The sequence below is a fragment of the Thamnophis sirtalis genome, unplaced genomic scaffold, assembly GCF_051295495.1.
Source record: "Thamnophis sirtalis isolate CommonGarterSnake01/CBP01778 unplaced genomic scaffold, rThaSir2_p1.2 scaffold_12, whole genome shotgun sequence".
Lineage (NCBI taxonomy): Eukaryota > Metazoa > Chordata > Lepidosauria > Squamata > Natricidae > Thamnophis > Thamnophis sirtalis.
Window position 1 is genome coordinate 31,763,257 of NW_028261392.1, and position 27,143 is coordinate 31,790,399.

The following is a 27,143-nucleotide window of genomic DNA, read 5'->3' on the forward strand; positions in this document are numbered from 1 at the left end:
AAATTCATTGCAGAAGAAAGGCAAACTGAACACATGAATTGAATTCTAGTATTTTTCCCCCTTAACAGACATTGGCCTGGGTGGAATTACAGAGGAACAGCCCGAATGCACCTGCTCCCGGCGCCTAGCTCCGATTTTGCGTAGGACCTTCCCGTCCAGCTTGCTCACGAAGCGCGCAAAGAAGAGCCGCCGAGATGAAAAAGTCCGGTCCCGAGACTGTTTCTTTGTCGATTTTATTGGCGATTCTGAGGATACGTTTACGTGAGGGACGAAACTCGGACATTACAGGCGGCTCCCGTCAAACCTGGCGCAAAACTTGGGGAGAGTGCTGTTAGTTTGGGAGGCCGAGGTCAAAACGTGTGCGTGCGCGGGCGGGCGGGCACCGGACGCAACGGCTAGCCTCCCGCGTGCCACCGTCCCCTCAATTTGCAGGATGAGGTGTCGCTCCCCCTCCCTCACGCGCTTTTTTTTTTTTTTTTTTTTTTTTGCGCAAAAGGCGCTAGCGCCCCCGCCTGTCTTTGCCGCCCCTGCCCTCCCAAAGAGCAGGGAGGGGCCACGCGGAGCCGCGCGCATCTCTCGGCTCCTCCACCAGCCCTCTCCCAACATCGAAGGCTGGGAGACGCAGGCAAAGCCGCCGCAGCGGTAGCGCCCGAGTTGTCCTTAGCATGCTCGCCTCTCGGCACCGGCGGCGACGGGTACTTGCTGCAGCCATCCGGCAGAAGCACCAGCAGCAGCTGCTGCCTTTCTTCCCGGGTCTTTAACGCCTGGCTTGCTTCTCCCGCTACTGCCGCCGCCGCCTCCAGCACCTCCTTCTCCGGGTGGGGAGATTATGAACTAACCGGGCGACTACACTGATAGCCCAGCTTCTCTCTTTTCCCTGGTAAGACTTGGCGTGTGGAGAAAGGAGCTGGCTGGCAGCTGCTGCTTGGCGGTCCCGCGGGCGAGCCGAAGTCATCCCGGTCCCAGTTAAGACATACCAGTCACAAACCCAGAGTCCAAACCGAGAGGGGTCTCTTGCCCCTGCCGGGGAAGAGCGGCGGGCGCGCACAGCTCAACGGCCATGTGCCTGGAAGGAGCGGAGCTGGGGTCAGCGGCCGCTTAGCCTGGGGTGGGGGGGCGTGTGGTGGGGAGAGAAGCGGGAGCAAACCAAAGCGGGGGGGATTAATGGGGAGAGCTGACAGCGGCCGCCGGGGGAGGGGACTGTTGTTGCTGCTGCCGCCGCCGCCGTGTGTGGGGAGAGCTGGTTGGCGCGTGCATCTCAGGGATCTCACCCCTGACTCCGGGGTCCCTGGAAGAGCCGGCAGGCGCGAGAACTGCGAATGGGAGCGTTTGGTGGTTTCGAAGAATTCCTAGAACGCGGTAGGATGGCGTTTTGCAGGTCTCGGGGAAGGAGTGAGCTTTGTTTCGCCCCCTTCTCTCTCCCCTGGTAATGCGAGAGATGTTGTCTCTCCCCCAAACGCCCCCACCACCACCACACACACACCAGTATCACTGGCTGTGGCTGGATTTGGCAGCAGTATTAAAGCGAGCGAAGTGCCCCCAGCGCGAGCACACAGACACCAGACTGTGGCGGCGGCGGCAGCTGCGAAGCGCGTGGGGGATCCGAAATATTTTGCCCTCGGGCTCAGGAAAAAAGCGGTTTCTCGCCGGCTCGCGCGCTCTCTGTCTCGTGTGTGTGTAGCAACCTCGAATACTGTAATTGTAAAGGCGGTGGGGGGGGGAGAATACCGCCGTGGGGAGGAAAAAATAGATATTCGAATGGACAAAGTTGCTTGACGAATCTCTTAAAACGTTCTTTTCCGTAACGATCTAAAGAGAGGCGTGGAGACTTCATGGCAAATATTATCTCTTCCTCGTCTCCTAATCTTTTTTATACTTCTTGTAACCCGTAAACTTGAATTTTAATTTGTAATCGGTGGAATGTGATTGCTGAATCTTTTTTTTTTTGCCGAGTCCCCCCCCCCCTACTTTCCATGAGGTGTTTTTAATTCTACTTTATTTTATTGTGGGTCAAAGTCAAAGGGGTGTGAATGGGTTTACACATTGCTTGGGAAGAGGTGCTTCCCGAGATTTTAAAGGTTTAACAATAGCGTTCTGGGACTTTTCTAGTCCTTTCCTTTGTTTTTCTCAGGTTTTAGACTTTGCACTGAATCGCAGAGAGAAAAGTCCACGTTCATGAACAGAATGACTAAGTCCACACATTGGGCTCAGCCACAACGCATAATGTTTGATTTTGACCCTTTAAAAATGTGATGTTTTGTGAATCCATCAATATTATTTATATCTTAATAGGTGGTGTGGTCCAACCAGTTATGATTTAGCAAACCTTAATGCAGTGTGTGAACCAATTTTATAAGCATTCTTGAGAGATTTTTGTATCCAACTTGTGCCCAAGAAACTGTAGGGAAGGGGTGGGGAGAAGGTGAATTGAGGAGCTTTTGTGTTTCAGACTTCAGTATTAGAATAGCATTAACTGTTTGGGGAGAAGTGACTCATGGCGTGTTCCCCTAGGTGTCTAGCTGGAAAGGAATCCTGTTGAATTCAGTGGCACTTCCATGTAGTAAGCCAGTGGGATTTAATATAGACAAGAGATGCAGTTAGAATTCCATTATGAATGCTATCATGGGTTTCAAATATGTTCTTGAGGTTTACATCAATTCGGAATGTCTTTCTAAAATAACTTTTTTACTGGTGTAAAAAAAATCAGCATATTTTAAAGGAACACATTTAAGTGTTAAAAGAGGAAAGGGATATTTCACTTTAAAAATTAAAGAAATTTTATTAATTAATTTAGCATTTAAACCTGAAAATGAACAGGTGAGTTGCTTAGAATTACCAAACAAAAGTACAGTGAAATTTAAATAAAATTCTTCAGAAAAAAATTACATGTTACGAATGGTACAATATTTTGCAGAGAGAGGTCCCCCCCCCTTTAAAAATCTATAATTTGTTCAGCTAAGACAGTGGAAGCATCATTTTTGATTGCGGAATATAGGTAAAATGGTCAGACATGCATTTAGGGTATTAGAAAATATTTTTTTTATTTCTCACTCTTAAAATATATATTCATTTTAATAGACTTAATTATGTTTCTCCTGATAGTGCTTCTGTTTTTGCCATCCAAGGAGAATGACATTTTCATATCAACTCCTTTAGGATACCAAGTGGCAGGAAAAGTTCCCAATTTTATGATCTGTTAAATAGGTTCTACTGTATGCATCTTCCTTCTGATTGTTTATAATAGTATGCCCAGCTGCTGCTGCTTGCTTTTTTCTCTCTCTCTCTATTTACCCAATTGCCATGAAACAGTCAAGATGCAGGACAAAGAATTAGCATTTTAAAGACTCTATTTTTATACTAATTCACTCTTCTTTCTCTCCTAAATCCTCACACATTCATGTTACTTTGCAATACAATTAAAATAGCCATAAAGTAAAGCAACCATGTGTAACAAAATAATAGGTTCACTAAAGAAGTAAACTGGTTGATTATAATTCTTAGTTTATTATAGATATGCTCATGGAGTTTATAAACCTGCTATTAGAAGTTTAATCAAAGATTAGCTACATAAACCATATACAATTTATGGGGGAGGAGTTTTGTTAAATATTTGAATGATTGTTGTATAGGCAATAAATAGAAACTATGGTGCAAAGTTCATTTTTGAAAGTCTGACTTCCTTGTTTAGTGTAGTTATCCTGGATACAGTAATAGTTCACTGTTATAGCTTCACAAATTCTAAAATATTTTCTTTTATTGGTTGCTTTGTAGAGTGATAATAAAGATGATGTTGCCCCTCTAAGCTTAAGAAAGTGGAGGAGTCTGGGTCATTAGGTAAAATGGGGAGAAACCCTTTTTCAAGAACCTTCACACTTTGGAAAATAATTTCCAAGTACTAACCAGGCCCTCCTGCTTAGCTTCTGAGTCTAGACTTAGTCAGCTGGATACTAATACTTGGGAAGATGCTTTGGAAGAAGCCAGTCCCAAATTTTAACACTTTGAATCAGTAAACCCAATCCAATCAAGATTACCAAGATTACAACTTGATTGTATCAGATAAAGCCTTGAATGTGCAATAACTTTATCCTAGGTTCCCTTTATATCATTGTGTATTAATAGAGAGCCACAGGTAGCTCAAACATAATTATGTTCTACCAAAGAATCTCCTACAATGTTCACCCATTCTACACATAGATGGTGTTTTGAGGATTTAGGAAAAGCGAGTAAGCACTTAGCTGTCTGTTTGATATATATCAGCTCTAAGGGAATAATATAGTTGCAATGATAAAAGGCTACCCTATTGATTGCTTTCTGCTTGTGTAGGGGAGATTTCCCTTTGTACAATAAATTCTACTTACTAGCATATTTCATGTACCAAGAATATATGCTGAACGGACTGGAGGAATGCATAGAACATCATTATGTCCACTTGTTTCAAAGTACAAAACTACGGTTGTCCTCGTAGTCAAGGACTTTCTATGAAATTGAACAGAGGTGGGTTGCTCCCAGTTTGGCCCGGATCAGGTGAACTGGTAGTGGAGGTGGCGGGAGGCTCTGCCCACCCACCCAAATACCTCTGCACATGCACAGTGTGATGTGAGTGCGCACAAGCCAACTGGTAGTAAAAAAAATGGAAACCCACCACTGAAATTGAACTTTAAATGTATTTGGGAGTAACAATTAACCAATTTTGTTGTATTTATTTTGTGCAATGACAATAAAGATTATACTATACTATGTATGCTAAATCCCCATTTGATGTTTAAAGGAAGTAACTGTAAATTATGAGGCTTTAGATGTTTTATAATTTTTTTGTAGAAAAAGCTATTATTATTACACATCCATCACAATCCAGCTAGTTTTGCCGCCTTTAGCATTAAGAAAGAAATTTCAGCATGCTTTCATCATATGAATGTTGTATATCAATAATATCTTTAAACTCATGTATGATTCCATAGTTTTTGTACAGTACACAATGCATACATATATTACAAGGCTTTCTGGAGAACTAGAGGTTTAGCTTTAACATTTACATAACCTTTCCAATTTTAAGAGCTTCTCTATGCGCATTTACTGTTTTTTCATTCTGAAGAATAAATATTTAGTTTTCAGTTAGCATGTGCTAAGCATACTGAAATATCGACTCAAGATTGAAACTTTCCTTTTTGATTCCGGTGTTTGGCTTCAGTAGCTATAACCTATTCACATATATAAATAAACTATAAATAGCAGTTTTTACTTTATATAATGAAATTACTTCTTTAGGTAGGTTTAAACAAAGCTTCTCCTTAGTATATTTGTTATATTATGAAATATTATGCACTTTGTGTCATTTAGTATAGTTCATGAATTTTAATTTGGGCACCTGTTCATTTATGTGAGGGTTGTAAATAGTTGGAAAAGGAATAGAAGTCTAAATTAGGTGCCATTTTATCAAAGTAGCTAAACTTGTAGCAATCTATGTCAAGATAAGTTACATATGAAAAACAACAGATATGTAATTGTAGTTGGTTGATTCTGCAGACAAATAGCATTAATCTCTAATTGAAAGAATAATAAGCTACTTGGCTGTTTTGCATATACCATTAATGAAACTAAACTGGACATACGGTAGTAACAGAAGCAGAAGAATGATTACAGTAAATAAATCCATTATTTTTATCTTGCATTATTACATGAACTTTTCAGAATGTGGCTACTGAACACGCCATCTACAGGTCAAACATAAACCTTTTGTCTGAAGAAGCTTCACCAGTTCCCTTATGGAACATCCTTGACTGCTTGGGGGCGGGGTGTCACTATTTTATTTCAAAAAATATGTTAATAGTCATGCTATGTATTGTAGATAAGTATATGTGAGAATACACGCAAAATGAGGTTTAAAACATTGCAATTCTTTCTGATTAATGCTGGCAGTTTTTCTTGCTTAGAAAATATTTCCCCACTATCACATTTTAACTGATTATTTTTGCCTTCATTTATGACTCAACAGTGAGAATAAATCAATATGGAACAGACAGGCCACCTATTTTGTGAGGAAGAGACAGCTTTCCTCAATCTGTTCCAGCTGAGAATTCTGAAAAATTTAGTTTTATCAGTTCTTTTCTAGCCTGATGATCTGGAGGCCATAAGGCTGTTAAATACACAGTGAGTTTTTATTCTACTTATTTTTTTATGAGGATGGTTATTATTTTAATTATGGGGATGAATTATATCAATTTATTTAGAATGTTTCCTTGTATTATTCCTTTATTAGAGCAATGCAGTCGTAAATCTTGGAGGAAGCATAAAGATACTATTAAAAAAGTTTGCTTATAGTGCTTCAATACCATATTTGATAAGTGAGAGAGCTTATCTGATAACAATGATTTCCAAGTAGATCGAACTGTTATGTCAAGCCCAAAAAATAACAACCTTTTACTCAAAAAAGCGGTAAGAGGTTAAGTTTCATGTTTTGCAGTAAGGCTCATCTTTTGCACATAAATGGATGTTTCCGACAGTCAATAAACCAGCATATCTGGCCATTTTACATCAGTGTTCACAAAGCAAGTTTGTGAATATAGAATTGAATGTCAAGATTTATTGCTATCCCTGCTGTTAAGTCTAAAAGTAGGATTATGGATTCCAGCTTTAAAAAGATGTTTACTAGCACATTGTAATTTAGAACAGTGGCCCCCAACCTTTGGGGCATCAGGGACTGATTCTGTGGAGAAAGATTGCTTTGCGGACCAGAGGAGGCATGGTTTTGTGTGAGTTTCCTGCGAATGGGGCTGTGAATGGTTTCCTACGAATGGGGCTTTGCTTGTTTGTGCGGCCTAGTTGCTGGAATGCCACAGCCCAGTGAAAGTCCATAGACTAGGGGTTGGGGGCCCCTGATTTACAAGGTATGACTGTACTTCAGACACAGTGATACAGCATGTCTGCTTAAATGCTACCTACTATATAGATTTTAAATTGCATTTTCACTCATGGCATAAATTGGCAATGCTGTTTGATAATATGGGAAAGCTTTTTTGCTTTGTTTCTGGTAGTAGAGGTTCATCTCTAAGGTTTGTCTAAAATTAACATTTTGCTATGTTTGCAATTTGTGTTATTTTCGACAGGCAATACTGCATTGGGATAAAACAAAAAGTGAAGGAGATACATTGAACCATGACTATTGATGGCGATGGATTAAATGAAATCTGTATTATTTAGAACAGAAGTTCTTTCTCACTATGGCCCAGGAGATATATTTATTTGCCCATAGACTGTAGCATAACCAAGAACATCTATGCACTTGATTTATATCTTCTAACCATGGAAATTAAGGCAGTTTTTATCTATTGTCTGTGCCTAGTCCAAATTAAAAAAGCAAGATAAGTAAGGAAACTGAATTGAAACCAGAACTACAAATATTATCCATACTATTATAAAATTGTACTTTAAAAAATCACATTAGAAATACATGTATGTTTCATACTAAAATAAAATATATATTCTCTTTATACATTTAAAGAAAAACATTATATTTCCTGGAAGTTTAAATTATATTGATTTAGAACAATTACGGTAAATACACACATAATAAATATCTATATTTCAGCCAGTAATGATGGTATTAATTCTTACAATTCTTAAAAAAAACTTCGCTCACAATTTCTTTGACCCAGAAAATGAGCAAACAACTGGCATTGCTATTAATAACTTATTAATAATAGGATTTATTTAAGTGATCAGTGTAATAAAAAGTAAATAGAAATAAAAATGGATGTAAATAATGCAAGAAAATAGAGAGAAAATCGGCACAAAATTTACACGAAACATGGTACCCAGTGCTTATTAAGAATAAGAATTCCATTTTATTTAAGTACATTTTATTATTATTATTATTATTATTATTATTATTATTATTATTATTATTATATCTTAAATGATCTTGTAAAAAGCATTTTTGACAAGTTTGCATGTTAGGCTTTTATTATTACAGAAGAGTCTTTGTAAAATGTTTTCTTAAAATGTGTTCATTCCCTACAAACTGAATATTAATCAGTAGGATACTTATTTATTGGATATAATTTAATATATCTAAATATTTTATAGTAAAAATTGTTCAGTCAAAAATATCTCAAACACAGGGCTTACATTATAATAGGATTCATTTTGCTGTTTAAAGATTTGAGTTCCATGCTATGTTGCATGACCCAATAAGCTGGAACACGTCTAGGTATAAGGAACATAGTTAATTTTTGTATTTTTGCTGCATGCAATTACATTGTTAAGGTTTGTGAAAAATGGTAACATGAAATTCAATTTCCAATATTGGATTAAGTATCTTATACTCAAGGATTCACCAGAAATTTAGGAAATATGTAAATTTCTTATTAAGCTTTACTAGGTTATGTATTTTAAGTTACAAGATGTTTTGGATATAATTAGGTATCTATAATTAGATAAGTTTTCATCTTATCTCAAATATTTAGATATTTTTAAAATCAGGCTTATTATTCCATCTCTTTTTTTATATATATTTTTATATACCCAGAATGAAAAATGAAACAATTTTGTGCTTACACCAATGCTGACTTTATGTCTTGACTCAAGCTATAAGAAATAATAGTCATGTTAGCATGTGTCAGAAAGAACAATCTTAATTTTCTGTGTTAAATATTTATGTGTAAGTAAATAATGATCACTTCCGAAGTTGCGAACTTAATACAGGTTTTTTGCCCTCTCCAAGCACCTGTTATAACTTAGGTGCAATTAATTCCCAACCCCTAATACTTCACTCAGTTATATTTAGACTCCACTCACTGACACGACCTCCACTAAACTCCATTAAGGATCAGCAGTGAGTGAATTTTCCCACAAATTTTTTTCTTGAAAAAAATAGAATTTGCACTCGTGCCTCCTTTCCGCTAAAAGAGTTGCAGTAGGTGCAATATGTATATATGCAAAGATCATTGCCATATATTGGTCTTTGTTTTACTCTATCACAATTTTGGGCATATTACTATTAATAGATGTTAAAACCAGCCTCTAAAACAGGTAGGAAATATCTTCCCAATGGGTCCAATTTGTCTATTAAGGCTTCCAATAAGACCCCTCCTGATTTTAAACTCCATTCCAAATTTCTCCCTTTCTTTTCAGTCAGATGGTAGGACTTGGCTTGAGGATTGCACAGAATTACCAAAAGTAATTCTACGTCTTTCCCATGGCTGAAAAATGTTACACAGCTGAGATGACCAACAAAGTATTTTCAGATGAAATAGCAAACTGGCGATCCATAGTATGGTTTCTGTACATGGGGAATGGGGAGCTTTTGTTATATATACAATTTTTGCTATGCAGAGCAAAGCAGAGAACACTGCATAGCCAATACACTCCCTCTGTGGACATTATCTGTGCATGGTGAAATGGAGTGATTTTCTCCATGAATGAAGAAACAGTGGTCTCCCTAAACTTTTCTCCCTTTATTGAGCTCAGCCAGGGAGATGGGGAAGTTGAATCCAGCATTTCATCTTCTTTGTGCCATCAAACTGCAGTCTTGCAACAAAAAATAGAATGCAAAAGCAGGCATTCTTTTTTACACCATTGCAAAATGACTTTAATTTTGTTTTAGTAAAGCAATTTGTGTCATGGAAAAGACACAATGTGCTCAACAAAGTGAAGAAGCAACTTAATTCACTTCAGTGGAGCAATTTAAGTGCCCCCAAACCACTTCAGGTCAGTGTTGCAGCAAAAGGACCCTCTCAGTTGGTTCCCCAATGTTGGCTGAAGTACTTCTAGATGGGTAGATCAAGACTATCCACTGCACACCACAGCAATCAACCTGACAAATTTTCACCCTGCACTGAATGAACTAACGGCTTGAGCAGCTGCTAGGTAAAGGTAAAGGTTCCCCTTGCACATATGTGCTAGTCATTCCCAACTCTAGGGGGCAGTGCTCATCTCCGTTTCAAAGCCTAAGATGTCTCCGTGGTCATGTGGCTGGCATGACTAAATGCCAAAGGCACACGGAACGCTGTTGCCTTCCCACCAAAGGTGGTCCCTATTTTTCTAGTTGCATTTTACATGCTTTCGAACTCCTAGGTTGGCAGAAGCTGGGACAAGTAATGGGAGCTCACTCCGTTATGCGGCGCTAGGGGTTCAAACCGCAGACCTGCTGACCTTTCTGATCGACAAGCTCAACGTCTTAGCCACTGACCCACTGCGTCTGTAAAGGGCAACTGCTACAGACCATTTATCTTGGTCAGGTGTGGCTAAGGATTACTACTCCTTTGTTCCAGTTTACTCATCAAAAAAATACTTTATGTGAGTAACATTTAGTAATTGGTCTGAGGATGCTCTAGGCCTGGGATGGCGAACCTATGGCACGGGTGCCACAGGTGGCACACGGAGCCATTTGTCAGGGCACGCGAGGCGTTTCCCTGTCAGCTGGCCAGCGTGCATGCGTGCGCTGACCAGCTCAGTTCAACCTTTTTTAAAGCCATTTTTTGCCCTCCCCAGGCTCCAGAGGTTTTATAGGAGCCTGTGGAGGGTGAAAAGAGCCTCCCCCCGAGGCGCTCTGGAGGCTTCAGGAGCTTCCCTGAAGCCTCCGGAGCGCAAAAAACCGGCCCTATGGGCAACCAGGAAGTTTGGGAATGGACTTCCGGTTTGCTCGTAGGGTCGGTTTAAGCCTCTGGAGGCTTCAGGGACCTTCAGGAGACTTCCTTGAAGCCTCCGGAGGACTAAAAACCACCTTACGAGTAAACTGGAAGTCACTTCCAGTTTGCTCGTAGGGTCGTTTTTTGCCCTTTGGAGGCTTCAGAGAAGCCACCTGAAGGTCCCTGAAGTCTCTGGAGGACCTCCAGGGAGGCGGGGGAGGCTGTTTTTGCCCTCCCCAAGCTCCTATAAAGCCTCTGGAGCCTGGGAAGGACGAAAAAAGCATGGAAAAATAGGGGGGTTGCGCCTCTCATGCATGCATGTTCACTGGGGGGGGTCGCTAGTTGCATATGGGTGCGGCACACCCGCGCATGACCCCCCCTGCACTCCCCCCCCTTATGGTACACAAGCCAAAAAAAGTTCGCCGTTGCTGCTTTAGGCTGAACAGCTTCAATATATGTTTCCTTTGGAAGACCCTTGGAGTGCACCACAATCAATCCAGGATGATCATCTTTAGTGCATGCTGCTGACATTCCAACAGTGTCTGCTGAAGCTGCATCATTGTAGGCAGCACTATAAGAGAAGGTTTTGTCAGCTTATTCAGTCTCTGCAGGTCAAACCTGAGAAGAGATCTGAAGCAGACAAAGCAGAAGGAAGTAAATAGTTAAACATGAGGAATCCACACTGTTTCATTAAGCAGCTTCAGGGGGTGCTTCATTCATTTCTTCATCAAAGCTAAACATATCTTGTAAGCTCCTGTTAGATATTTCTGAGTTTATATCTTCTTTTTTTGCCAACAGATGGCACTCAAAGCCTCAAATCAAAATTTTAGAATAGTTATTAAAGGCATATTAAAACAACAAAGAGCATAAAATATCAGCCAATTTGAAATCCACTATTTTGCATTAGATAAAAATAATTTCTTTAAGGTAGGCTCGTTTCAAAATATGTTCTTGTGCAAAGAGTTCAGGCAAGTGAATGCTTTATTTAATGAAATAATTGTTACATTAAATTATAAAATAATGCTTAAATTAACTGCTGAAATAATTTTTAAATTAAATAATAATGAAAAAAAGCTGAATTGATGTTCTTAGATGCAGAAAGAACTATTGACAATTTGAACTCAATTTTGTTGTTTAAGGTTCTGAAAGATAAGAATTTTGTAAAAAAAAAAACCTTCATAAAATGATAAATTTGACCTACACTTAACAGAAAGCACACATAATTGTTAATGAATGTCTAACAAAATCCTATGAGATACAAAAATGGGCAAGACAATTATGTTATCCTAATCTTGTTTATTTTGGTTCAGGAAATATTGAATAGAGATACAAGATAACATGAGAGGATTAAGGGAGGAAAAAAACCCCTTATAAATTAAGATCTTTTGCAGATGAATTGGGGTTGGGTCTGGAGTATCCTTTAAAGAGAATTGAAATAATGAAGTTTGTGCTTTAGGAAGTTTTAAGATTAATAAACAGAAGTTAACAAAAATATGAAAATTGAAGTTCAAACAGAATTGATGAATAAAATGAGATTTAAGATTGAGAAGCTAAATTATTTGGTTATTGGTATGACAAATCTGATAATTACATTAAAATATGAAATTAAAATATATTAATATGAAATAATTTCTGTGATAAAAATGAATATTCTACCTAGAATGGTGGTTTTGTTCAAACAGTACCCGTCTTGATAACTGATGCATCATTTTGACAGTGGTAGAAGATTATATCTAAATTTGTGTGGCAGGAGAAAAAGCCACAGTTTAAATAAAAAGTGCTACAAGATGCAAAGGAAGGAGGAGTATTGGGATTACCTGATTTGAAGATGTATTTTGCAGCTTGCTGGTTAATTTAGATCAGGGGTAATCAACCTTTTTATACCTACCACCCACTTTTGTATCTCTGTTAGTAGTAAAATTTTCTAACCGTCCACCGGTTCCACAGTAATGGTGATTTATAAAGTAGGGAAGTAACTTTATAAAATTTATAAAGCAGAGTCAACAGCAAACCCCTACCGCCCACCATGAAAGCTGGAACGCCCACTAGTGGGTGGTAGGGACCAGGTTGACTACTACTGATTTAGATGAAAGAGTGCTGTTGAGAAACAGGTTTGGGGGATAGAAGGATGTGACCTGAGATTTAGGTGGCACGGATACTTGTAGTATAACAAAGTCAAGATTAATGTGGATTTTAGAAATATTTAGATATGCCATATTGAGAATATATAATAAATACAAGGCCACTTGTGCATAAAAGGTCTAAATAATTATGCCAAAGTGATATTTCAAGGTTTTTTTTATTTAAGTTTACAAACATTTCTAAAATTCTGTTTTTACTGTGTCATTATGGGGTAATTAATGAGAAGAAAAATGAATTTCAACAACTGTAGAATCAGGCTGCAACATAACAAAATTGACAAAAGTGAAGAGGGTCTGAATACTTTCTATTTTTAATATTTTTTTTAATTTTTAATTTAAAACAAATACAGCATCCTTCTTTACATACTATAGAAAGTGTACTTTTCTCATTACATGACACCAGGCACAGAAGGGACAGACGCCTTAAGGAGCAGGTGGCCTCAACATGGGGCTGCCCCTGAAGAGTGTTCGAAGACTATAATTGGTCCAGAATGCAGCCACGCGAGCGATAAGGGGTGTATCTAGATACACCCATGTTACACCTGTCCTCTGGAAGCTGCACTGGCTCCCCATTGGTCTCCGGACACGCTTCAAGGTGCTAGTCGTTACATGGTTTAGGACCTGGCTACCTGAGAGACCGCCTCCTGCCACTTACCTCCCAACAACCAACAAGATCGCACTGGTTGGGCCTCCTCCAGGTGCCGTCAACCGGACAATGCCGGCTGGCGGTCCCCCGGGGGAGGGCCTTCTCTGTTGTTGCGCCGGCCCTGTGGAATGAGTTATCCGTAGAGATCCAGACCCTTACTACTCTCTCGGCCTTCCGTAAACCCGTCAAGACCTGGCTGTTCCGGCAGGCCTGGGGCTGTTGATTGATATCCAGCCCCGCTTAGATGGAATGGATGATGTGGACTTTTAATTGTATTTTTTATTCTTAAATTTTAAACGTTTCTTTTGTCTTGTTGTGAGCCACTCAGAGTCCCAATGGGAGAGGGCGGCATACAAATTTTATTAAACTCGAAACTACTCCTTCCCTCCCTTCCCCCTGATACAGGGGGTAATTCGCAAAATGCTGGAAAAGGAGGCGGATCTCATACTGATCACCCGTCATTGGCCGCGCCGACCCTGGTATGCGGACCTGATCAACCTATCTGTGGGTCCCTCATGGTGACTTCCCATGATCAGCTCCCTTCTTCAGGGGTCCATTCATCACCCCGACCTCCACTGGCTCTGCCTAACTGCCTGGAGGCTGAGCAGGCGACCTTGAAAGCAGCTAGTCTCTCTGACAAAGTAATCCAGACTATTCAGGCATCTCGACGCCCATCCACCAACAGAATCTATGAATCTACATGACAAATGTTCATAACGTGGTGCCATTCTCGAAGTGTCGTCACTCTCCAAGCTCCGTAGCCCATGTTTTGGAGTTTTTACGGCAGGGCCTGGATAGGGGACTTCCTCCTAACACCCTACAGCGGCAGGTGGCTGCTCTTCAGTTCTTTCTTTACATCACGAAGAACCTCTGTCTTTGCACCCTCACATCCGTTGCTTCATCAAGAGCGCTTCTAACCTCAGCCCGCCAATCATCCATTGCTTCCTTCATGGGATCTTGGCAAGGACCTTGACTACTTCACAGAACCACCCTTTGAGCCTCTCAGATTGGCCTCACTGTAGCACCTTACACTGAAAACAATCTTCCTGGTTGCTATCACATCGGCAAGATGGGTTTCTGAATTGGCAGCCCTTTCTGACAGATCTGATATGTGTGTCTTTCATCCAGACCTAACTCTTCCAAATTTCTGCTCCAATCCTACTCATCGGCTCGAACACAAGTGGCACATACTGGATGTGCATCGGACCCTCAAAATCTATATTACCAGAACGGCTGACTTCAGATGCACTGAAGCTCTTTTCATCTCTTTCCATCCCACAAAGTGACTCAAAGCTTCGCCATCCATGGTAGGGCATTATCTTGCTAATCATCTCACTCCTCCAACCAACATCATGGCTCATTTGAGGTGTAGTGCGGATTCCTCAGCGGCTTGGACCATACAAGCCTCGGTAGAGGAAATCTGCAGAGCAGCAGCTTGGATTACTCTGACTCCCTTTATCCATCACTACTGGATGGATAGATACATGTCAGCAGATGCTGCCTTCGGAAGGCGGGTGCTCCAGCAAGTTCTTCCTTATTCTGTCTCCTAGGCCAGTCTCATGCCCTCCCAGGAACCATCCTAGCTTTGGTATATCCCATGCATGACTGCTGTCTCCACCAACTTTGGAGAATGGGGCGTTGGTTCTTACCTGATATGCCCCTTCTCTGGCCAGGTGGAGGCAGCAGTCATCCCCCTTTTTCTGTGAGAGCCTAGTTCGCAGAAGGGCAGTAACAGGATAATCTGGAGAGGTGAATGTTGAGAGCAACCTATTAGATCACAGCAGTCTACTTACCTCTTTCATCAAAGAAGCGGGAGGACTATCTTTGGAGCTATGACATGAAATCAGTAGACTCAGTCCTATTGGTTACTGGCTGAGTTAACCCGTGCATGACTGCTGTCTCCGCCTGCCCAGAGAAGGGGCGTATCAGGTAAGAACCAACACCCCATTCCTAATAGGTAAAACACAGCTTAAAATCATTAGAATATTGAATTTCCCCACAAACTATTCCAAGCAAACATACTGAGACCGGGACTCCAAGCTACAAAAATGAGCAGTCCTGCAGAAGCGGTCAGTGCCTCCATCTAATAAATCTATTTCCTGTAACGCAGTACCCCTGTCGTATGTATTACATTTCAATGTAGTAATTCAAGCAGCAGCAAGAAGGCCAATACTTTCTTTACTTTCTCCTCCTAACTTACCTGTTCCCACCGATTGCTGATGTTGTCTGATTGATGCAGCTTAGCTACATGATTTGGAACAAAAGTATAAGCCTGTTGAGCAAATTGCATTGCAATTAATAGAATTTGTGGGAGGTTCAGCTTGATGAGCTTCAACTTAAGAAGACAGTGTACTTGGTTCATTGATTTAAAATGAATGATTCATGGACATCTCTTGTTCTGCTTATGCTGTTATCTGTGGAAGAAGAATTGTGGTTTTTTTTTACTTTTGCTTTTCCCCATTTTATTAAATAGTTGTTTTCAGCCATAAATTTGCTCCAAAATTGGCTTTGCTTAGATGGAGATTGCATGAATGTATTGTATTTGTCACAATACTTCTTTTCCACTGATAGTTGTGACATTTCATGACCCGTAGCTTCTTCCTTTATTAGGCCAATCTTTTTCTCCTTATTTTAAAAAAACTCAGGTGGCATGTAGTATTATTGGCATTTAAAAAAAAAATCGCAGGCAAATCAAATCTACCTCCTGAAGGACCTGTACTATATATGTTCTACATACAGCTTTTATTTCACTCTTTCAAATTGTATAACAGGTTGACTTTTGTGACTAGAATGAAATAGCTGCTATAGAATCCCGCTATCCTTTCCCCCCCCCCCTCAAATGTGTATTTCTGGTTTATTTTTTAGGTAGCATTATTTGAGAATCCCTACAGTTTTTATTTTTATTAATAAGCTGTTTTACCTACGTTCATTTTCAAAATACCTTGAATTTTTTTAAACAGAGTTGAAAGCATGAGTACTGAATGAAATATGTATTTATTGATTTGGTAAATTTTGGAGGTTTGGCTGATAAACTTGTAATAATTCAGGTCACCCTGCTGGATTTGTGACTAAGGTGGAATTATAACTCATGGTCTCCCAATTTCTAGCCTGATGCCTTAACCACTACACCAAACAGATTCTCAATATTTAAATAGTAAATATAAAACATTTCTAGGCTATTTTAGAAAAACACTTTATTTTCAAGGTTGGGCTAAAAATAAAAATAAAATAAAGGGTGAGCACAAAATGTATGTAAAATAATTGAGTCTCTTTATATTTCTTGGAGAAAAGATAACGGCTATAGTATAAAAAGAAAAGCAATATCCTAAAGGGATTTTGCAAACAGTTGAAAGGCTTGCTCTTCCCCAATAAACTATGACATTGTGCTTTCTAGGTGCAGATGAAAATGATATTATTTTTCTGAATCCATTTTGCTGTATCTTAATTCAGGCTTAGTTCTCATCCAATATTCTTGTTTATCATTCCTAATTAGCAATTTTTCACCAACTTGGAGTTCTGACCTTCACAAATACTTTGGTCTTTGACGTATACCTTCATAATTTCATGCCAGTAAACAGCATTTGCAAAATTAAAAAAAAATGTAATAAATATTGCCATAGTGTCAGCTGTGATTTTTCTGGAACAATTGAGGTCCTTTGTTTAAAAGAGAGAGCCATTAGGGTGGCTAAATGGAATAGATATAAATGTGGATGCTTCTTTTGAAACCTGAGCAAGCCCAAAGCATCTGCTATCTCAGTCTTAGTAGGTCTGTGGCTGAAGAATCTGATTCACTGCTAGTTGATCATCTTTCCTTGCATTTGTTTCTTCTTTTACAGTAGTTTAAAAATGCACAACAACCTGAGTTCCTATGATATCAAATAAGTATTTACTTATTCATACTGAAAGCAATAACTGACACCAAATAACAAGATTAAGATGGATGCAAAAACAAATAGCTGTCTGCATTGATGCCTCTGAACTCTGCAGTAATTAGAGACTCTCTTAGAAACTCAGGTTAGGTAAAAATATTTCATCATGAGGAAGTTTGCCTGAACTACTAGCATAGCACATGGTGAGGCATAATTACTGAATTTTAAATTGGAATACTGGTCTCTTCCCAGACTCATCACAGTTGCATGCTTCAAATGCATATACAGCTACATAGCATTTAAACCATGAACAGAAAACATCTTTGGTAAATAGTTAAACCCAGAGATGAGAGAAAGGCTTTGCAATTTATTCTTTTGAGTAGGCATTGGGAATTGTATGGGTTCTGTAGGCTTCATATATTTAATATTATATAAATGTAAGAATGGCTTGTGTGCTCAGCTATAATAGTGTATTGATTTTTGGAAAAGTGACAGATAATTACAGATACATCTATGCTCTTTTCCTTTAAGTGTATCTTGTAGTATCCATCATTTGCTGTTGTACAATACATGCATGGATTTGTAAAGAATAGCATCCTTTTATTTCATGTTTTTCACTGTATATCTGTCTTTTCCAAAATGAAGAGAAAATATAAATTAAAATGGAGTCCTAGATTTTTCTTGACAGCTGATTCTGTCTGTGAATTCTAAATGGATAATTGTTAATTTTAGCTATTTCCATTTCAAATTTACTGCCTTTGTTTGGCAAAAATTGGGGATGAGGAAAAATTAATAGTATTTGTTTTGTACAGGAAAAGATCTAGATCCTATTTCTACATAATCTCTCTCATTTCACTGTACCTCAGAATTGTGCATATGAGTTCTAATGGAAAATGAATATGCACAATAAATGGATGACGGGGGAATTGTTTATTTTATTTTATATATGTCATGGTGGTGTTTATTTTTTGAAAGACAGAATACTGATTCAAGACATGATAGCATATTTAAAACTATTAAGGGTGGGAGGGGTTGATTAAGGGAGCAACTTCAGAAAGCTTGAAAAATGATAGACAGGCAGAGAGAGAAACAGATAGACATAAATGTAAACATATAACATGAGAATTAAAGGGAATAAAGAACAAAGCCTATATACAACAATAGCATAAGCAAAATTATTCCAAAAGAATTTAACAAAATTGTTCAAAAAGACAAGCCAAATCCCATTCTCATCAATTACTGGGAAGGGACTTAAATAATCAAGTTATACTTCTCATCTCTAGCTTGATATTTACAACAGAAATAAACCTAAAAGAATAAGACAAAGATTTGCTGTGATCATATCCCTGTGACTTGACCCAACATACAGGGGTCTAACCTATGTAAATCCAATTGATATGGCACCTTCCACATTAGTGATTATACATTTGGTTGTTAGGATTTAATAGAAATATCAATGAGGCACCAACTATTTTAATTCTTTTTTTTCTACATCTTGGTGAAAATAAGCTAAACAGTATAATAAATAACAGCTCATATATTCTAGTCAATACAATAAAGATAGAAAGGAGACATTATATTCTGCCTCTGGTCTTTAGATTGCTTGATTGATTGAATGTTCAATCAATTATGTGATGTCGAATCAGTGTTGACTCTTAGCAACCACATAGATTTTCCCCCCATAAGAATCTGACCCCAACCTGGCCCTTCAAGTCTTCCAAGAGTACACCATTACCATTGTATCTGAGTTCATCCACCTTGCTGCTGATCATCCTCTTCTTTTCTGTGTCTCTATCAAGTCCATGCATTAAATCTTATCTAAAGAGTCAGGTCTTCACATAATATGTCCAAAGTATGATTGAGTTTAGTTGCTTGTGCCTCGAATGAGAATTCTCACTTTATTTGATCAATAATTCATATGTTTGCTTTCTTGGCAGCAATCTTGTTGAATAAGACTTTAAATGGGTCTTGATCAAAGCCCCAAGATTTTGTCTACTTGTATTCCAGCTCTCTAGTAAACCAAGTAATTGATATGGAATTGTATATAGCAATAACAATACTTTGTCCTCGGGTAAACATAGGGTATTCAGCATTTGAACCAGCATTTTAAAAAAAATATTGCCATTTCTCACATTAATTGATTTGCTTTTATTATCTTGTTACAAGCTTATTTTGAGTATGAATAATATGATGGGAAATTATAATTCTGGGTCTGTGGTTTGCCATTGTAAGTGCCTGCAGCCAAACCAGCATAACCAGCGGGAGGGATGCTACCAATTGACTTATCCAGTGACGTAGGCTTATATAGTGAAAACATGATTCACATATAAGAAGAAAAATGTTCAGCCTAAATGCTGGAGATGTGGTTCTCTTGATGCTACATATTTTCATATATGGTGGACATGTCGTAATGTTAAGGCATTTTGGATAAAAATATGGTGGATTCTGCAAAATATCTTCAAAAGAAGGATAAAATTCACCCCCCAACTGTTTTTACTAGGTATATAGCAATAGCAATAGCAGTAGACTTATATACCGCTTCATAGGGCTTTCAGCCCTCTCTAAGCGGTTTACAGAGTCAGCATATTGCCCCCAACAACAATCCGGGTCCTCATTTTACCTACCTTGGAAGGATGGAAGGCTGAGTCAACCCTGAGCCGGTGAGATTTGAACCGCTGAACTGCTGATTTGAACCGCTGAACTGCTGATTTGAACCGCTGAACTGCTGATCTAGCAGTCAGCTGAAGTAGCCTGCAGTGCTGCATTTAACCACCGCGCCACCTCGGCTCTTATTACTGACTTTACAGCAGCAGAGATTAATTTGGTTCTGTACCTAATAACGGCAGCAAGACTCTTGGTGGCGCAATACTGGAAGAAGAAAGACTTGCCTACAATTCAAGAATGGACTTTGAAAGTTATAAACTTAGCCGAAATGGCAAAAATTTCAGCATATCTCAAAGAACATTCAAACGAGAGATATAAATGAGACTGGAAAAAATGGATTGATTATACACAAAGTAAATATGGGACTAAGAAACTCCAGATAGCTTATGCTTAACATCAGTAATAACTTAAACTGTTTAAAATTTGGGTAACAGTAAGAAGCTGAGCTCAATGTAGAGATATTTTAGACTGTGATTGTTAAAAAGTTATACCGTGTATGGGCTCTGGGAAGTCGGGGGGAGGGAAGGGAGGTGGGGTTCTAGGGGGGGAGGGGGGAAATATAATATGCGTTAAATTCTAAAGTACATGATTGCACTTGTATACTGTGGCTTTTTAATGTTAGTGTTAAAATAGAACAAGCTGAATATATTGGAGGCAATAGAAGTACACCGAAGGGAGGAGTTGAGTGAAAGAAGAAGGAGGTTGGAGAGGGTGAGAGAGAGGAGGAGGAGAAGGAAGGGAGGGAATGGATTAAGAGAGGGAGTGATAGAGGGGGAGGGGAAGTAGGTAGTAGAGGGGTATGTAAGAAGGAAGAATGAAAGTTGGAGGGGGTTGAAAGAGGGTGTATGGTGGGCCAAGGTGGTATATTGGGTTTGTATTGTAGGGGGCATTTTCTATATAAGTGAGGGCTGTGTTTATTACTCAATGTTACATCCCCGGTTATGCACAGTAAACATGTGATTGTATAAAATGAAATGGAAATAAAAATATTATGCTATAAAAGAAGAAAACTTGGAGAACTATACAATTTGCCAAAGAACTTCTCCCAAATTATTAAAAAATGAAGTGAAGAAGAAACATAATTAAATAAGGCTAAATGACTGCTGAATATGTGTAGATTCTGATTAAGGGTAGGCAAAATAGAGCTGCTGAGAAACAAAAATGGGAGGTAACTACTATGTAAAAACCTAAGAAAGTTTTTTTTAATGAAACAAAATTATAAAAGAATTGATCATGGAATAAACAGTGATAGGTGGAAAGAAAAATGCTATGTGTATATATGAGTGAATGATTTATCTATTCTAGAAGATAATGCTGGTTAGAACAGGAAGAATCTTAAGGCATTTGCTTCTGCCTAGTTAGCCTTAGCTGGAAACATAATTCTGTTACAAAGATGCCAGCCTTTAGAAAAGGTAGCTGGACTAAATGGCTGAAGTTCTCAGAATTCTCAACAGTGGGAATTCTGGGAATTGAAGTTCCAGATGCTATTGTCAGAGGTTCTTTTTTAAACTAAAGCAAAGTTGATTGACTTTGGAATATAAGAGCCATAAAAAATGAAAGTATTCTTTGAAAAGTTGCTTCGAAACTAGTGGAAAGGGAAGGTAATAGTGAATAGATTATTGAACTGTAGCTTGAGCTACTCCTTTAAATCTGGGACTCTTCATGACCAAATTGAAACAATTTCTTTTATTGTGGTTATGTTTTCAATGAATTTGTTTTGTGGGTGATTTATTGTTGAATTTAATTAGCATCTTCCTATTTTAGTCTTTCGTGTCCTTTGAAGTAAATCAGTAGTTAATTTAATTAAATTACCATCAAATTTTTGGATAAGTGCAACCAGATTTTTTGCTTATATGCAGTATCTGAGAAAACTAGTTCCACAATATTCTCCCTTCTCCCCCCAAAATAGGAATACTCCCTTCTTTTGAAGAAACCCAAACAAATTGTCCAAATCTTAACTTTCTGAAATATGACATGAGTGTTCCCTATCTTAGTGTTACTATTTTGTGCAGTTTTCATCAAATTATATTCCAGTGTCTAATATCTTGAAAACACCATCACCAATTTGGTGACATTTGGCTGGCTAATTCCTGTTATAAGAATGAACTCTGCTTGAAGTAACAGCAACAAATCAATCCTTGTGTTTCTCTCATGTGAGATAATGAACAAATGCTTCTCTGAATTCAGACAACATTGGATTGGAAAATCTGATTCAATCCAGAGTATATTAAATAGTTCGTGAATCTTTGGATTGGACCTCTTAACAGAATATTGCATTTCATGCACAGCAACATTTTATTTCCAATTAGAATAGTAAATCTACAGTAAATCTATGGTTCTGCAGTCCTTCTGATTGGCAGGACTTGAGCTGCAATAGTGTCTAGAAAACTGTAGGCTCCCCACGCCTCCATACACACCCAAACACGCCTACACTGAATAGTATATAGCATAAATTCACAACACTTAACATTGTTAATGGTCTAATTTAAGATCAAGAATTATTTCCAAAACTAGAATTCAAATTTACTCAAAAATGAGTTTATTTTGCATTACATGAATACATTTAGAATTGAAGCTTAAACCGAATGGGTGGAGGATGTGCTATGAAGTTGTTCTCATCTGCTAATGAGCACCTAGATCAGTGGTAGTCAACCTGATCCCTACCGCCCACTAGTGGGCATTCCCGCTTTCATGGTGGGTGGTAGGAGTTTGCTATAACTTTTATAAAGTAAAATTACTTCCCTACTTTATAAATCACCATTAATGTGGAACTGGTGGGCGGTTAGAACATTTCACTACTAACAGAGATACAAAAGTGGGCGGTAGGTAAGTTGACTACCCCTCACCTAGATGTTCTCCATGATTAGAGATGCAAAAAAATAATGAAATGGCAGAGAAGGAAGTATTGGACAGGTAAAATGTGATCTACAGAGTAATGTGGCATCCAATTAAGTGCCTATGGAATATATTTAAGCATTACAAAAATTCAATTAGTTTTAGCTTTCTGAAATTGTGTTGACTACAATTCAGTTTTTAATCTTCAGTAATGTTTTATCTTTTTAATGAGCACTTGAACTATTTATTGAGAGAAAGAGCATGAAATCTATGATCTCCCATCCCTTTCCAGCTGCATTGGGGCGGGTTGGAGTGGGAATGGAAAACCTGACTCAGCTTGTAGGCTACAAGACCAAAATTAAGTGTAGTTTGATTATTTCAAGACTATTGATGCTTCCCAAAGGGATTAAGTCTGCTTAATGAACTTGAACTGTCACTTCATACAATGACTTGATTGTTCAAGTTCTTATCAGCTAGAATGACTACGATAAAATCCCGTTACTGAACAATATTGTTACAGAAAATCACGGGACCCAGTCTTCGGGATCAAGGAGAAGTTTTATTTGGTGCCAAAGGTTCAGAGAAAGCTAGTCAAGGCAAGCATTTAACATTTGAATGAGGTTCTTAGGGAGAAGCATGTTCTTATAATTTCCTCAAAACAGTTAACACGGAAATGTGCTAAATCATTTCTAATTGGCTTGGCTATTATATCTTACTATATAAAGCTGATTACGTCTGAGACACAGGTATCATGCAGGAAGTCTTATGTGGTTAAGCTCTATGCTTGACTTGTGAGTGAGACCTGCAACTTAACTTTGTGGTCTGACATTCAAGTTTCCTGTTCAAGCTTCAAGACTAGAAAAACATCTTTCACTTTACAATACAATATCAGAGCTGAAAGGGACTCCAAAGGTCATCCAATCCAACCCTGTATCATTTCATTCTTATGTCCAAATCTCACTTTATGTCCTGCCTTATTCCCCACTTCAAGACTCTATTTTTAGCTACAATTGAGTCTTGCCTCTTATTGTGCCTTACTATGACATTTGGCATTGCATATGGCAAGATTAATATTTCAGCAGTACATATTAGTTAATGCAAGCATGTAATACAATCAGTTCAGGATAATGATACGTAGCAGTGAGAAGAAAGAGACGAATAATGCATAATAGGGTGTTTCTCAGACCTAATTCTCTCAAGGCACCCTCTCCAGTCCCCAGGGTGCATGCTTTAGTCAAATTGCTAGGTAAGCATTTTTCCCACATAAGAAGACTTTTTCTGGTTTGTAAATTCAATCATATATAATTTATTATTAGAATTTCAACTCCTTTTCAACTCCTTTCTTTTGTTTAGAAGATTGATGTAATGTTTTCATATCAAGCTTTTTTATAACTCTTAGAATCAACAGATATATTTTAAATAATGGTCAAGATGTGGGAGATAAGGAATCAACCTTTACATAGTTGGTGGAGAAAGTGAAAAGTACTTAATTGAGGTGTGAGCACATCAGGAGCTTATATGGAATCTGGGAAATCACTGTTGAGCCACGCTTCTAGATTTTAAGAAGTTCTTATTATATGGGTTTAATGTTTGTGTTTCTGGGTACACACTTTGAGAGAGAGAAGGGAGTAGAGAATTGATGTCCAGGAAGGAAATTCTTGCGTAGGATAATAATCAGTGAGGGGAGAGGGTGTGGCAAGCCAAGCAGCCAATCACCTGCTAGATAAATTGGAAGGCAGAACGTGGAAAAGGTCTACTCTGAAGGACTTGAGGTAACGTGGGAGAAAAACACTTATTTTGAGTCATAGCAGTCCATTCCCTGCACTTCAGAAGAGGTGGGTATCCTATACTGTGATCGGCTAAGTGGAACTTGCAGGTATGTCCTTGGTGTAATATCTAAAAAGAGTAATCTGATTATTTAGCTTTTAGAATTAATGTGATTTATATTCCACCTTGCCTATAAGGACTAAAAGCAAAACTACCCCCTCCATCTCCCATTTTTCTCTGTAACAGCAACTTTGCCTTTGATGTAGTGAGAGGCTCAAAGTCACCCAGTGAATTCCCATATCGGAAGGTAGATTTGAAACTAGATCTTCGTGATCCTAGTTCAATACCATTTCTCCTCTAATAGCATCCTCCTTGATAGAGAAATAAGTTTCCTTTTTTCCATTCATTGAAAACCAGAAAGAACAGGTTAGGTTTATTTTTAAAAGTACACTTGCTGTACTTAAAGTAACTCATATTGGATTTATTTTATAAAACACTGTAAAGTAATACACAATCCTACATTATCTACATATACAGTGCCTTCAAGACACTCAATTTCTGATTCTCCTAATTATGTATTTTCTTTGAAATTCAATACCTTTCTAATCAAAATACTTGTTCATTTTTTAAAATCCTCCACTGCAAGATAAGAAAATAGCAAAGTCCTTGACATGAAGAATTTCAACTGTTTCTAAAACAAAAACCAACTTTTAAAAACATAATGTTGCACATCATAGTTATAGACATTATTTTCATAATTGTACCATAACATTCTGTGTATTTATCTCTTTCCTTTCTATAAATTCTCCTCCCTTTTCCTCTTCTCCTCTCCCCTCTTATACATTTATAAGAGATTATAAATGTATGATTAAGAGAATATTGGTTATAATCAAAGTGTATAAAACTGTGTATACTCAAAAAGGACTAGATACAACCAGTACACTGCCACTGCAAAACTGGAAATATGATGTATTATAAAGAAAAGTATACAATAAAAATATTTATAAAAAATAAATAAGTAAAATAAAAAGAAAACAAACTTTGCAATTTAAGGATTAGAACTGCCCTGACTGCTTCCTTGAATCTATTTGTAAATGTAATTTGAAGATAGAGTTATTACTAGTAGAATTTTGTTTCAAATGAGAGTCGATCTAGTACAGTGGTTAAACCACCAGATAGGCCAAAGTTCTAGTTGACCCTTCACAGGATGACTTAGGCCCATTCATTCACTCTCAGACCAATTGATTTTTGGAGGGAAAAATTTGAGGAGGGAGCACTACGTATATCAAATAAGCAAAGAAATAAGAAAATTTTAGTTCTGTAACATGTGAAGTACTATTTTTTTAAAAAAAATGTTTTAGGGCATGTACAACAAAGCTTTTCTACCACTACAAATAGCCCCCAAACATCTTTTCCTAGAAACAAGACAATGGTGTAATTCCCATGTCAGGTAAGAACACATGAAGCTGTTTTGTGTCAAGTTAAAATGTTACTGCTACTTTTTCACTGCTCCCTATCAACTTTCAAGGCTATCCAAGGTTTTTGTCAGAAAATGTGATATAGCTGTGATTGGAGTAATAAATGTTTAATTTTCCTGCCATGTCTCTTGTGCTATAAACTATAATAGAGCACTTTCTACTGTAACTAGAATTTGAACTTTAAAGCCTTATACCTTAACCTAATTTCTTGTTTTTATTGGTTGTGGATGGACAAATAACCTTCTCTCTGTGGATTAATCTGAGGCAATATAATATGCCTTCCTGCCATGAGTAGTCAGGATATGCATCAAACTGATGATTAATTCTCTCCATAGAAGTTATGCTGCTAGGCTCAGACAAAAGAAATCTATTACAACCTTATATTCTTGTTATAAATTGAATTGACAAATTGAATAATGGATGTTGTGAATTCTTGTACCGTATGTTTTATTCAATCTTTTAATTGTGTGTGCACTGCATGTTGTATTAAAGAGATTGTGGTTTAGACAAAGGGAAACAAAACAAGAGTTCTTTCTAAAACAGTCATGAGGGACATTTCCAGATTGAGGCACGAATGAAGTTGCCACGCTCTGCCCCCAGACACAAGAAAACATATGGCTGTGAACCAGAGAATGGGACTTAGTAGTAGGATGCAAGAGTAACTCCTTGAGCGTAATTTTCCATAGTGGTAGCTCTTTAGCACCAATAAAGTGCTAAAGATTACCATCCCAATCAAACTGGGATATTTCAGCCATCATCTGTCAATTTTCCCCCTCTTTGTTCAGGTAGTCTTCAAGTTATGATAGTTCACTTAACAAAGGTTCAAAGTTATGAAAACCCTCTCCCCAAATACTTAGGAGTGGTCATGAAGTTGCATATTTTTCAGCACCACAATGGTCATTCGCTCTTATGACTGCATGCAGAGATGCTGCAACATGCCCCCTTCCTATATCCCCCCCCCATCCTGCACCACTAGGCACCGGGGCTGTTTGCTAGCTCACAGGTTTCTACGTGGTCCTCCCCACCCCATCACCAATAGCTCACATTTTTCAAAGATCCCCAGAGCGCAAGATGTTGAAATAGGAAATAAAAAGAAAGGGCAATATGGCAGAAGAGGA

At 38.3% G+C, this 27,143-nt stretch overlaps 1 protein-coding gene across 3 annotated transcripts in view; it reads left to right on the plus strand.

Annotated features, from left to right (window-relative positions):
• Positions 1–620: 620 nt before the first annotated feature.
• The window catches only part of ST6GAL2 (ST6 beta-galactoside alpha-2,6-sialyltransferase 2), a 69,254-nt gene continuing 42,731 nt past the window's right edge, over positions 621–27,143 (plus strand). For 2 of the 3 annotated variants that reach the window (XM_014055383.2, XM_014055387.2), the window contains exon 1: positions 621–880. The gene's annotated coding sequence lies outside the window, so the exon portion shown is untranslated. Of the gene's footprint in view, positions 881–6,020; positions 6,148–27,143 lie in introns of those variants that run through there. The other variant, XM_014055386.2, reaches the window with a different exon arrangement.